Source organism: Chiloscyllium plagiosum, chromosome 10, assembly GCF_004010195.1.
Source record: "Chiloscyllium plagiosum isolate BGI_BamShark_2017 chromosome 10, ASM401019v2, whole genome shotgun sequence".
Classification (NCBI taxonomy): Eukaryota; Metazoa; Chordata; class Chondrichthyes; order Orectolobiformes; family Hemiscylliidae; genus Chiloscyllium; species Chiloscyllium plagiosum.
In genome coordinates, this window is record NC_057719.1 from 43,003,920 (window position 1) to 43,018,370 (window position 14,451).

Below are 14,451 nucleotides of genomic sequence, written 5' to 3' on the forward strand. Positions count from 1 at the left end.
GGACCCCCCTTGACTGAAGACTATCTCCTTTTACTAGCCTGCAGACTACTGGTACATGAACAGGAAAGGGTTAAACCGAAGCAAATGGGGCTAGTTCAGTTCAGGATACCTGGTCAGCATTGACAATTTGGACCGAAGGGCCTTGTTTCCATGCTGTATGACTCTCTGACTCTATTTCGTTGAAGCAAATGCAATGTATGCTGCTGGCACATACTGCAGATGAGAGACTGATATAGACAGTGCCAAGCAGTAACACGTCCACATCGATGACTACTGACAACTGTGCCAAGCCATGAGCTTTGTATCTGTGCTGAATAGCAAGACAGGACAGAAGGACAGTGGGCCTTTACGATTTGAATGAGGCAGCAAATTGCAAAAAGGCAAGGTAAGGCAGAGAGGCTGTGAGCACAGTAATGTGAGTGAGCAGTAGGAGGACAAAAATGGAGTCCTTAGTATATCACAGTCCAATTCATGAGCTGGATGCTTGTCTCTGCACACAGAGTCCCAGGAGTAGCATTCCAATGAAAGGTTCTAGTGTTCTACAAAGTGCAGCATGGAAGGGATCCATTTTCCAGGGATCAGAGACATGTTATGAGGGTTGAGAGAGGCTGGTCAATGTCCACAGACAGTGGGAGATAGTGGTTGCGAACCATGGAAGCTGCCTTGAAATGTTGAAGACTGTTGTCCAAGATGGAGGATTTGAGGAGCAAGCAGCAAGCAGCAGTCACCGGGTACCTGCTCTGACTTTCATGTCTGGAATTCTATCAGTGGGAGAATGGGAACTGCACATCAATTAGACAGAATTATGTAATAACATGCTACTTCATACAAATGGACTCTAATAAACCTCTCACTACTCACAAACAAGAATTTTGTTTCACCCATCAACCCTTGTTTGGAGAATCATTAATTATTATTCATTAATTATTATCTCATTACTGTCAGTTTCACCCTATTTTCACAATTTTCTCACTAACGCCCACATTGTTTGGGACTGGGAAGGTTCTGCCCACAGCATCAGCCTGAGCTTCTGATTTAATTGTCCAGTGACATTTAAACAATGTAGCCATCTTCTTCCCCTGATCCTGTGGAGCTCCAGGAGTCTAGTGGTGGATAGAGGACCACTATGCCTAGAGTGAATATCAAAACATCCATATTCCGCTGCACTAATTCACTTACACTCTGATTTGACACCACTGCTTCATCAATGATACTGCAACTATCCAACTGCTGTTTCCTATTCCTTCCTATCTTGCCCTCATATTTTATACTAGTGTTGTCTTATTTTGCAAAAACAGAAATCATGGAATTGATATGGTATGGAAGGAAGCTGTTTGATTCATCATGTCTGTGTTGGCTTTCAGCATTGTTTAGTTTTCTCATGGTGGCATACTCCATGTGACGACTCCCAAGGGACATTGGAGGGTCAGTCATGCCTCAAAATGCTACTTCCTGACTGGTTATTACCGATTTTCTCACGTTGCCACATGCATGTCCCAAAATGAAAAGTACAGAATACTCACCTTGGGAAACTGTGAAAGATCATTGGTGTGTTTGTAGCACTTGATCCATGCTGTTAGACTGACCCCCACAGTGCTGTGTTTGATCCCTATCAAGTTTCACTTGCTCAGGTGGCCTGGTCTCCTCTTACTGTCTCTGGGGAAGCGGACCTCTTGTTTTACCCTTGCAGCCTGGACGAAAGTCTGTATCATGGGCCACTCAGGACCTTTCATCTGCCACATTTATAAATATGTATGGTTTAATGTATTTATTTTTAAATCCCATTCCTTATGCTGCTTTTTTAATAGTGTTCAACTATTTGTTGAACAATATTACTGTTCAACTATCCTTGTAAGGACATTTTTATGTAAAATTACATGAAATATTGGCTTCTCTGTCCTCTTCACAGATGCACTGACCTTTATTTTCTGCTTCTGTTTTGGAATTGTATCTTATTAACAAACTCTGCATTTATCTCCTGGAGCTTTCTCTGTAAAAACAGAACGTAAAAATCTGTCACAATTTATTTAGAGCTGGCATGCCTTCATATTGCCTTTCAATTAATTAGTACGATTTAATTTTAAAATATGGATCTCAAGGTAAAATTAAATTATACAGAAAAGCCATGTCTTTTGGAGCTGTGCTCTCATTCATCTGGAAGAAGTTTGAGAAATTATCTTAATGCCATCAGTAGATATGAAGCTCAAGTATCAAAAGAGCTGAAATCAATAATGCTGTAAAGAAAGTTAGAGTCAGGTTACAAAAGAGTTGCTGGTAATCTGCAAAGAAATGGAGTCATGCTGTTATTACTGAATCTTTATTTACTGTAATGACTGTTAGAATATATAATTTTCTTACATTTGAAGGTCAGATTTAGACAACTTAAAGTTGCCAAACTGCTTATCTTGTTCATTTCAATCCTATGGTTATTATTGTCAGCTGCATTAATCTTTGGAGGATTTTAAAAGTTCTTTTTGGAAATACAACAAATAAACAATTTTTTACTTTTCTCTTTGTGATATCTCTGAGGTTTAATACAACATTTTCCCTGTATTACATACTTGATGTACACCTTCTATGTTTTTTTATTCTTTCAGAAAATATGGGCTTCCTTGGCTGAGCCAGCCTTTATTACCTATCCCTAGTTGCACTTGAGAAGATGATGGTGAGCTGCCTTCTCGACCTGCATCCATTTGGTGTAAGTATACCTCCAATACCGTTATAGAGGGATGTCTGGGATTTTGATCCAGTGACAGTAAAGGAACAGTGATATATTTCCAAGTCAGGTGGGTAGCTTGGAGGGGAACTTGCAAGTGGTAATGATACCCTTGCCCTTTGAGATGATAGTGCTGCAGTTTTTCCCTAATCAACCAGTTCAGAGATAATATTAGACATCACTAAACAGGTGGTACTTGAACCTGGGCATCCTGGCTCAGGGTAGGGGCTCTATTACTGCATCACAAAATCCCTGTTGAAAGTGCTGCTAAGGAACCTTGGTGAATTTATGAAGTGTAGTGTAGAACATACCCCTGTTACTACTGTATATTGGTGATTAATTGAGGGAATATTTGTGGATGTGAAGTCAATCAAGCTGACTGCTTTGTCCTAGATTGCCTCTCCTCCAACCTAGTTTACTGTATCCACTGCTCCCAATGTGGCCCTCTGGGGAGACCAAACGTAACTTAAGGGAACGTTTTGCTGAGCACAACAGCTGGGCCCACAGGGGCTGACCTGACCTCCCAGTTACCACCCATTTTAATTCCACTTCCCACTCCCTTTCCGGCATGCTTGCCCTTGACCTCCTCCATTGCCACAACAAATCAGATTGCAAATTGGAGGAACAACACCTCATCTTCCGCTTGGACAGCCTACAACCCGGAGGACTCAATATTGAGTTGTCTAATTTCAAATAACCTCCCTTCTCATCACCCGACTCTCTTCGAACCCCTCTCCCTCCATTCCATTCCTCTCATTGACCTTCCTTCCAGCTACTTACTGGGTTTGCCCTTCCCATCAACCAACCAGGTCGTACCCTCTACCTGTGCTCACTTATCCCCACCTCACCACCCTGCTCCCCACATTCCCTTTATCTGCAACTCCCCTTACACCCATCTCCAGTCCTGAAGAAGGGTTACGCCCAAAATGTTGACTTCTCCACCTCCTGATGCTGCCTGGCTTGCTGTGTTCTCCCAGCCTCCTACTTGTCTACCTTGTCCTTGATCATGTCAAGTTCATCAAATGTTGATGGAGCCGGACTCATCCAAACAAGTCTATTGATTGTTGAAAAGTTTGCGTGAGAGGGTAGCCCATGGCCAGAGGTGATACAAGATGGTTGCTCATGTGAAAGCCATACTTGGAATGGTCTCTGGCCTCTCCAAAACATGCAGTAGGGGAGCTCCAAATAAAGATCAATTTGTGTTACTGAACACAGGACTCAAGACTATTCTCTGACATATATCCACAACAATAATTTTTCAAGATTTTATACACACTCATCTCAATAACACTGTGCTTCAGCCATTGTTTCCCATATCTCACAACCCTATCGCTCAAGTACTGAGAAAATTACGTTTTTTGACAGAAAGACTGCATTACTGATGTATTTTTCCAAGTTAGTGATTTTATAGTTTTTGAAGGAACCATATCATCCTTACAAGCAAAAAGCAGGAAATTATATTTGTCATCACTCATGTTCTAATTTATTTGCATCATTTTTTTCTCTTCCCTAGCTAAAAGGGCAGTAATTGATGTTATTTCTCATTTTTCTGAACATAGGCATTGTAAGATATAGAGATGTTTAAAACCTAAAGGTTTCGCAACCTCTCAGAACTCTTCTTTAGCTTTTAATAAAAAACTGCAGATAGATTTACAACCCACTATTAACAAAAATAAGAAATAATAACTTTCCTTTGTACATTGATAAGAAAACCTATTAAAAAACAAAGACATAAATTCTGATTGCAAACGTCAAAACTATCAACACATTCATATTTCATTCCACACAATGAATACCTGCTTAATAAAATCATACACAAAAATCTAGTATAAACATATCAAAAGCTCATTCAGCCCATAATAAATTCTACCCTATATTTTTTATGGCAAAGACTGCTTAATATTTGGACATCTGTTTATTTGCCTGATTCAATGCTGATACTAGTGAAGGAACAACAGAATCAAACAACCATGTTTTTGCTTGTCATGAAACCATGCTTTTAAATGGGGAAAGATGCCAAATAACAAAAAAATCTTCCTCCTCCCTACTAGGTGTTCCACAACAACAATCACCTATCTTAATCTACTTTCTATCAGTACTTCTCAACTATTTACACTTTATTTTGGTGTATAATATGTTCCAGTGCCTCAATGACTGTTTTAAATCCATTAGGTAACTCAAAATAAGCCTGGCCTGTATTTGGAGTATCTACTTTTGTGTTCCTCTTCTTTCTCTCTATTTTTAACTTCACTAATGCATTCATCTTTTCAGTTTAAATCAGATCAAAACAAATTAAAACTGATGAAGGTCCTATCCCAAAATTAACCTCCCTTTCATAGAATGATAGAATCCCAATGGTGTAGAAGCAGGCCATTCAACCCATTGAATTCACACTGACCCTCTGAACAGCATCCCACCCAGTCCCAACCCTTTACACTTTCCCTGTAACCCTGTATTTCCCATGGTTAATTAACCAGGCATGCACATCCTTGGACACTATGGGAAATTTAGCATGGCCAATCCACCTAATCTACATATATTTGGACTGTGGGAGGAAACCAGAGCACCCAGAGGAAACACACGCAGACATGGGTAGAATGTGCAAACTGACAGTTGCCCGAGGGTGGAATCAAACTGAGGTCCCTGACGCTATGAGGCAGCGGTGCTAACCATTGAGCCACCTTGCAATCCCATGGTTAAATTGCCATAGTCCTACAACACCCAAGGGCTGTTCAGTCATTAGAGAGACAGAACTAATGGTGGTTTAAGCTGAAAGCAACCAGACCGCAGGCAAGGGTTGAGGTTGAAAAGGAAAGCCCTTCTTGGCAAGCTGGTGTGGGAACTGAGCCCATACTATTGCCATCACTCTGCATTGCAAACCAGCCACCTGGCTAACTGAGTTAATCCTGAGCTTGACCTTCGGAAAAGAAGTTTTCTTTTCCACCCAACGTTTTAAGGTGGCACAGTGGTTAGCACTGCTGCCTCAATACCAGAGCCTCAGGTTTGATTCCTGCCTCAGGAATCTGTGTGGAGTTTGCACATTCTCCCCGTGTCTGCGCGGGTTTCCTCTGGGTACTCCGGTTTCCTCTGCACTCCAAAGATGTGCAGGTCAGGTGAATTGGCCATGCTAAATTGCCCATAGTGTCAGGTGCATTAGCCAGAGGGAAATGGGTCTGGGTGGGTTACTCTTCAGAGGGTTAGTGTGGACTTGTTGGGCCAAATGGCCTGTTTCCATACTGAAGGGAATCTAACCTAGTCTAAATTTAAAAGGAGAAGATCTTGCTAGTGAATGGCAAAAGGCCTATTTGCACACATTAACATCTCATTAGTACTTAATCTCACCTCATTTATATGCAGTTTGCTATTTTCTCAGACAGTGGAGAGAAACTAAATGGTGACAATTCTCAATCTGAAAGTCTGATGAGGTACATGGTGGCTCCAGCTTGCACCTATAAACCTCTCTCTTTGGCAGCATTCTGTAATGTCTTAGGGCATACTTCATGGCAAGTGGCTGCGCACATCTCTCATTCTACAAAGACTGGCATTGGTCACTCATCAACACCATCAGGTTATCATGATACAGCTCCAATTCACACATAATACAGTTCACCACTCAATACTGCACCTTGAAGCCGAGTGGCACCTTTCTTTGTAATGCTGCTGCCAGGCCACCATGGGACAGGCAACATTTTCTATTTTGCAATGCCCTATAAGCTAGCACAACGTGGCACATTCTTATGTTTAATATAAACTTTGGCACAGATGAAGTGATAAATTAAAATCCATTTCTTAATAATATGTAAAACAATTTTCATCATCTTTGTTATGGTCAGAGCTCTAATCTCCAACCTTGAATGGGGTTGACATGCACTTGCAGACTATGGGGATTAATTTTCTTCAAATGTAGCTTTAAAATGTTATCTTACTGGTACATAGAGTCATAGAGATGTACAGCATGGAAACAGACCTTTTGGTCTAAGTCGTCCATGCCAATTAGATATCCTAAATTAATCTTGTCCCATTTGTTAGCATTTGGCCCATATCCCTCTAAACCCTTCCCATTCGTGTACCCATCCTGTTGCCTGTTAAATGTTGTAATTGTACCAGCCTCCACCTCTTCCTCTGGCAGCTCATTCCATACACACACCATCCTTTGCATGAACAAGTTGACACTTAGGTCCCTTGTAAATCTTTTCCCTCTCACCCAAAACCTCTGCCCTCTACTTCTGGACTCCCCAACCAAGGGTAATCAAAGACAGGAAGCCATTTTCCAAAAAATGACTCTATATTTTGAGATAGGACCCTGGCTTCACTACAGCTGGTTCATGAAAACTGCTGACATGTCTCCCCATCCAAAACAGTTAACAACCTACTTGTAATGATACTGCTTGATAGCAAGTGGTTAATAATTTTAAACCATCCATTTATGAGGAAGTGACATAGGCAGTCTATTCACTAATCCTCCCTGGAACAAAATTTACTTTATGGTTGTTTTGGCATCTGTGCAATTCCAATAAAATCAAAACCAAAATGTATATCAGAGAGAAATGCTGAAATGTGTTTTTGTTTTGCAAATTGATGCTATCACAGCTCAAATATTTAAACATAGAGGAGCAACATTACTGTTTTAAAGAAGGAATATCTAAAATCTTGCAACAAGTACTTGAATATTTACTGACGATTATGGAATCGGATGCATATTTACTATTCTTTGCCTCATCATGTAAAACACACTGGCTCCTTCACTGCTGTTTGTTTCGAAAAGATATGATCTATAAATTAAAATGGAACAGTGTAGGATAAAACATAAGGTTGTACTTAATGAAGGAATTCATAGAACAATATAATGGTATTTGTATGAAATTAAGAATTTCGATGGTTATGACAGCCTAGACATTAGTTACCAATATTAACAGATGGCTGTTTAACGCTTCTCTGACATTCCTTTCTATGCATTTTTAGAATATGACTAATTTAATGAAAACAATAAAATTAACACTTGCAATAAATTAGCAAACATAGACCATGTTTTAAATACCTTATACCTTCATTGTCAATTAAATATCATTCAGTTTTTTTTATTCTTTCGATAGGCATCATTGCCAATACCAGTGTTAATTGCTCATCCCTAATTGTCCTGGAGAAGATGATTGTGAATTGCCTTCTTGAAACATTGCCATTCATGGGGTAGGTAAATATGCAGCTTGGGAATTTTGACCAGCTATAGTGCAGGAAGGGCGACATAGTTCCAAATTAGGATAATGTGTAACCCTGGAAGGGAATTTACAAATAAGGATGTTCATCACTCTGCTGCCACCAAGTTCCTGGTTGGTAGGAATCGGGGCATGAAAGGTACCATCAACATTGGCTCTGAACATAGCTCTCCTGGTCCTGTTTCCTCTTACTTCTGATGACAGCCAATAAGAACATAAGGAGCAGAAACAGGCCACTTTGCCCATCAGGTCTGTATCATCATTCAGTAATAGCATGGTTGATCTCAACACCATATTAAAAAATTGTCTCTTTTACTTTTGAATATCTATCTCAGCCTCGAATACACTAAATGATACAATCTCTTCAGACCACTGTGATAAAATAAAATCTACAGTTTCACTACCCTCTCATGTATGATGGAGGAGGTGATGGCCTAGTGGCATTATTGTTGGACTGTTAATCTCAAGACCTGAGTAATGTCCTGGGGACCAGGGTTTGAATCCTGCCATGACTGATGGTGGAAATTAAGTTCAATAAACAATGGTAGGGTCCTGGGGAGCGTTGTCAAACAGAGAGACCTAGGGGTGCAGGTACATAGTACTTTGAAAGCGGCATTACAAGTGGACAGGATGGTGAAAAAGGTATTTAGCACGCTTGACTTAATTGGTCAGAGCATTGAGTACAGGAGTTGGAACATTATGTTATGGCTGTACAAGACATTGGTAAGGCCACATTTGGAGTACTGCATTTATGGAACAAGCTGCCAGAGGAAGTAGTAGAGGTGAGTACAATTACAAAATTTGAAAGACATTTCGACAGGCACATGGATAGGAAAGATTTAGAGGGATATGAGCCAAATGCAGGCAATGGGACTATGAGTTTTGGAAAGCTAGTCGGCATGGACAAGTTGGGCTGAAGGATCTGGTTTTGTGCTGTAAGACTCTATGACTGTATAAAATATGTTGGGAAATGTGGATGGTAACAGGCTGGTGCAGCAAGCAATTAGGAAAGCAAACATTGACCTTCATTGCAAGAGGATGAGAGTTTGCTTCCTTGAAGATGACATATATTAATAATCCCTTATTATTTATTATATTTTGATTATTAAAGCTGTACAACTCAATCTGTTAGTGTACTCATCTAGTTTCAAGGTCAGGCATTTTAGAATAGAACAGTAATTTATTTTACTTTTCACAAAAAGAATAGTGAAAAGTGTTTAAGTCACCAAATCACAATTCCTATATTAATAACAGAAGGCAAAGATAAGAAAAAATAAATTAAGACAAAATCCATCTTAGTTCAATTCATGGCTCCTGGGTTCAGGAAAAGACAATACGACTGCAGAAAGCCAATGAAACTGCCACGGAAGAAGACCACTATGCTGGGCTGCTGGAATACCGACCAGGTTGCTAGATTCTGCAAAAGCCGCCCCAAGGACCAACCTTGTCGCTGCAGCTGGCCAACCATGCCAGCCACTAGAATCACGAGCCACACAACTCGGCAGAATCTTGAAGCCGTCTCCAAGGACCTATTTTGTTGCTGATGTTGGGCCGGAAGATGTCGCAGAAGCCGCCCAAGGAATCCCATGCTGTTGAATACTGGGCCGAAACTAGCTCATTGCCAAAGCCACCACCAACCTAGATGGATGGAATCCTGGGCCATGCTGCCAAAGATGCCAAAGCAGACCACAGCCAGATGCAGCCACAATGGCCATGAGGAAATGCTGCTGTAGCTGCCTGAAACATCTGTCCTTCACCAAAGCTGCAGCACAAACAGGAATTATTTTTAAATTGGATAATTTGCAAAATCAGAACCAAAATAGGACAGGAAGAATTTAAATAATCTTGGTCTCCAGATTTTTAAATTAGCTGAAGTTGAATGGATGTGGTTGATTGTAGGCCTGCAGAGGAACTTTGAAACAGGCAGCAGAAAAGCAACCGATAATAATCACTCCAAAAGGTTTTAAAATGATAAAGATTTAATTAAGCAGTTACATATTCCACAAATACAAAGAAAAACTAAATCTCACTCAAAAGAACACCAGTAATTATCTACATCCACATAATTATAACAAATCAGATTATGCCAACTTGGTTGTCAAAGAGAAACTAATTAAAATGTTGCCTTAAAATCCTCTTTGGGTTCTATTCACAAATAGTTATTTCTCAAACATTTTGTGATTCATCTAGCCATCTAGAAAGCTGTTTAGATCAGATTAGGGTGGTGAATTGACTTTGACTAATTTAATATAGGTCATTCAATGCATTAGTGAATTTCTTTTATCCTAATCCTTGGAGGGCAACTATCATTTTACTATTGCAGAACAAAAATGACATCATACTTCATGATAACTTAAATATCTATTAGCTACAAACAATTTAATCTTCAGTTAGGTATCGTAAAACACGCCCATTCCTAGGTCTGAACATACTAATGGCACATAACAACTTGGAAGCAATTCCACTTTATATGATGCACCTTAATTACATTACTAAGCATTAGCACATACTCACAATGACACTGGTTGCTTAGAAGGCTCATACACAATGGTCTGCCATAGATGGTCAATCCATCAACAGATCTGCTGGGGCAATTTTAGCATAGAGTCCTAAATTCAAGGATTTTTAATACCCTTTCTCTTGCTGTGACTGTAATACTTATTTTAAATAAGAACAAAAAACAATAGATATTGGAGATTTGAAATTAAAACAGAAAGTGCTGGAGAAACTCAGCTGGTCTGGTAACATCTGTGGTGAGAGAAAGTGTTGATATTTTGAGTTCAAGAGTCACATCATATTCAAAAATTAATGCTGTTTCTCTCATTACAAATGTTGCCAAACCTGCTGAGTTTCTTCAGCACTTTCTTTCTGAATACTTGTTTTTGATCCATTTAATTGTTTTTTTATTAGATCAATGTCCTATTCAAAGCTATCCACAAATGTGCTCCTCCTGTGCTGCCTTTTAAGGTTATGCTTGAAGAAGGAGGTCATCTGAGGTGTTGCCTCCAATTCCCTTATCTTGTGGTCACAGAAAGAATGGGACACAGTTCTCCAACACAGCTTCATATTAGATTTTTAAAAACTACTACACAAATTGTGACAAAAGTATACATCTTGACCAATCCTGTCTTCCTATTCTCATACCCTTAATGCAGTTCTTCTAATAGGATACCAATTTCCTTTGTTGCCAATTCATGAGACAAGACATTAGCTCATTGCACACTACCACAAGTGAGTGATACAATACACGAATAAATAATATATTGGTTTACAGAGCTTTGGTGTGTGTTCATATGTATGTATAGGCTTACAGCATTGCTCAATATTTAATCAAGTGAATAAGTCTCTTCCTCAAACAATAGACACAAGTGAGCCTACTGAATAGCATCCTGTTTGTAATTACTATTATCATTGCTTTCACATAGTGACAAAACCCAACAATATCCATTCAACATTTTCCATGCACAAGAATCTCAACACCATCTAGGACAAAACAATGTGTTTGATTATTAACTCTTTAATCACGTTCACCATTCACTTCCTTCACCATCAATCTACAGCAGCAGCAGTATCATCTACGAGCTTCTTTGCAGCAACTCATCTGGGCTCCTTCAACAGCTCTACAACCTCAACCAACTAGAAGGATAAGGGCATCAGATAAATGAGAAGCTCATCACCAGGACTTCCCTACCAAGCTGTGGGGAAGATGGTAGATTTCTTCACCGAATAGATTATAGCTGTACACTACATTATTTTTAATCTGGTTCATTGAGTTTAACTAGTTGCCCTCTCCCAATGATTGTTGGAGATTGGGGCACTTAACTGAACAGTAGAATGCAGGCTGTAGTCCGTGTCATTATCCTGTCTCAGCAGGACAGGAAAACCCCAGTCGTGGGTGGATGGCTGGACTCTAAATGCCAGCAAAAGCCATATGGTGCCAGATGAGCATCTGATTCAAGCAGAATGTCTGTAATCCTGTGTCACAATGTTCCAGACAGTTCTTTGAATCATATGATGTGCAACAAAATATGAGAATATGTAGCTGAATGCAATTTAGAGAACTTTGTCTAAGAAATATTTACATACTTTACATGGAATAATGCTTGAGAGATGTTAGATGAATATGTTCAGCATTTGAAACAAAAACAGAAAATGCTGGAGAAACTCAGCAGGTCTGGCAGTATCAATAGAGAGAAAAGCCGATTTAACTTTCATGTCTGTTATAATAGTTCTTCTTCAGAATTGAAATGTGTTTTTTTTAATATGCTTTTGACAAAGACAGAGGCTGAGTGCAAAGGTCAAAGGGGTTGTTAATGGTGATAATCAAGAGGTGCAAAATGGGTACAAATTAAGGAATGAAAGTGAGCGACCACCACTACCAAACACACTTTCCCCACTCTTCCAGTGTCAGCATTTCAGTGACACCCTGGTCCAAGTGCAGGAGACAGAGAGAGAGAGAGAACCTGCACAGTTACTGCCTTTGTTGTTTTTGAATACATGTGACGCTGGACATCGGAGTGCATCTGGGAAAATTAACAAACAGTGAATTTCACAACTAATCTTGGAGGAACCGGTTTAGGCAAAGTTCACAACACAGAATGAGATAAGTTAATTATTGTTTAAGTCTGTCCAAGAGAAAGGCTACATTAGTGAGTACAGTGGGTTTTTTCTTGATTATATGTTTTTAGAGATAAGTCTCTTGATTAAACTTAAAATATAAGCCATAGCTATTAATTTAACCTGGTGCAGTGCTTTGTAGAGGAATAAGACGTTGTTATTTTCTGGGTCTGTAGATTGTGAAGGAGCAAAAATGGCCTTTGCAGTGATATGTACTTCTTGTCAGATGTGGGAGTTTAAAGAGAGTTTAAGGATTACTGCGGATTATATCTGCCATAAATGCTGTTGGGTGCGAACCTTATCAGATCAGTGGATCGGTTGGAGAGACAGATAGAAGCGATGAGGAAATTGCAACAGCAACAGTATGTGATGGATGGCAGTTATAGGAAGAAGGGAAAGTCTAAGATAGAGTCACATAGATGGGTTAACTCCAGGAAGGGTAAGAGAGGTAAGCACGTAGGGCAGGAGTCTTTTGTGGATATACCCATTTAAAACAGGGATGTTGTTTTGGAAAATGTAGGGGGTGATGGATTCTCCGGGGAACATAGCACGAACAGCCAAGTATTGAGACTGGCTCTAATGCAAAGAGGGGTACATTGGCTTCCAAGAGATCAATTGTGTTAGGGGATTCTATAGTCTGAGGTACAGACAGACGTTTCTGTGGCCAGCAGAGAAAAAGCAGAATGGTGTACTGTTTCCCTGGTGCCAGGATCAAGGATGTCTCAGAGAGGGTGCAGAATGTTCTCACAGGGGAGACAGGCCAGCAGGAGGTCATGGTCCACATTGGAACCAACGACATTGGAAGGGAAAAGGTTGAGATTCTGAAGGGAGATTACAGAGAGTTAGGCAGAAATTTTAAAAGGAGGTCTTCACGGGTAGTAATATCTGGATTACTCCCAATGTGATGAGCTAGTGAGGGTAGGAATAAGAAGACAGAGCAGATGAATGCATGGCTGAGGAGCTGGTGTATGGGAGAAAGATTCACATTTTTGGATCATTGGAATCTCTTTTGGGGTAGAAGTGACCTCAACAAGAAGGATGGATTGCGGCTAAATTGGAAAGGGACTAATATACCGGTAAGGAAATTTGCTAGAGCTGCTCGGGAGGATTTAAACGAGTAAGGTGGGTGAGTGGGACCCAGGGAGATAGTGAGGAAAGGGATCAATCTGAGACTGGTACAGTTGAGAACAGAAGTGAGTCAAACAGTCAGGGCAGGCAGGGACAAGGTAGGACTAATAAATTAAACTGCATTTATTCAAATGCAAGGGGCCTAACAGGGAAGACAGATGAACTAAGGGCATGGTTAGGAACATGGGACTGGGATATCATAACAATTACAGAAACATGGCTCAGGGATGGGCAGGACTGGCAGATTAATGTTCCAGGATACAAATACTACAGGAAGGATAGAAAGGGAGGCAAGAGAGGAGGGAGAGTGGCATTTTTGATAAGGGATAGCATTACAGCTGTGCTGAGGGAGGATATTCCCGGAAATACATCCAGGGAAGTTATTTGGGTGAAACTGAGAAATAAGAAAGGGATGATCACATTATTGGGATTGTATTATAGACCACCTATAAATTGAGAATCAAACTTGTAAGGAGATCTCAGCTATCTGTGAGAATAATAGGGTGGTTAGATTAGATTACATTACAGTGTGGAAACAGGCCCTTCGGCCCAACAAGTCCACACTGACCCACCGAAGCGCAACCCACCCATACCCCTACATTTACCCCTTACCTAACACTATGGGCAATTTAGCATGGCCAATTAACCTGACCTGCACATCTTTGGACTGTGGGAGGAAACCGGAGCACCCGGAGGAAACCCACGCAGACACGGGAAGAATGTGCAAACTCCACACAGTCGGTCGCCTGAGGCGGGAATTGAACCCGGGTCTCTGGC

The 14,451-nt window shown here is 40.3% G+C and overlaps 1 long non-coding RNA gene across 1 annotated transcript in view; it reads right to left on the reverse strand.

Annotated features, from left to right (window-relative positions):
* Positions 1-525: 525 nt before the first annotated feature.
* Positions 526-14,451, reverse strand: part of LOC122553577 — a 67,620-nt gene continuing 53,694 nt past the window's right edge. Inside the window, exons 2-4 of the long non-coding RNA XR_006312765.1 lie at positions 1,920-1,990; positions 1,524-1,733; positions 526-761 (exon numbers count right to left, since the gene is read on the reverse strand). This is a non-coding gene — a long non-coding RNA (uncharacterized LOC122553577). The remainder of the gene's footprint in view (positions 762-1,523; positions 1,734-1,919; positions 1,991-14,451) is intronic.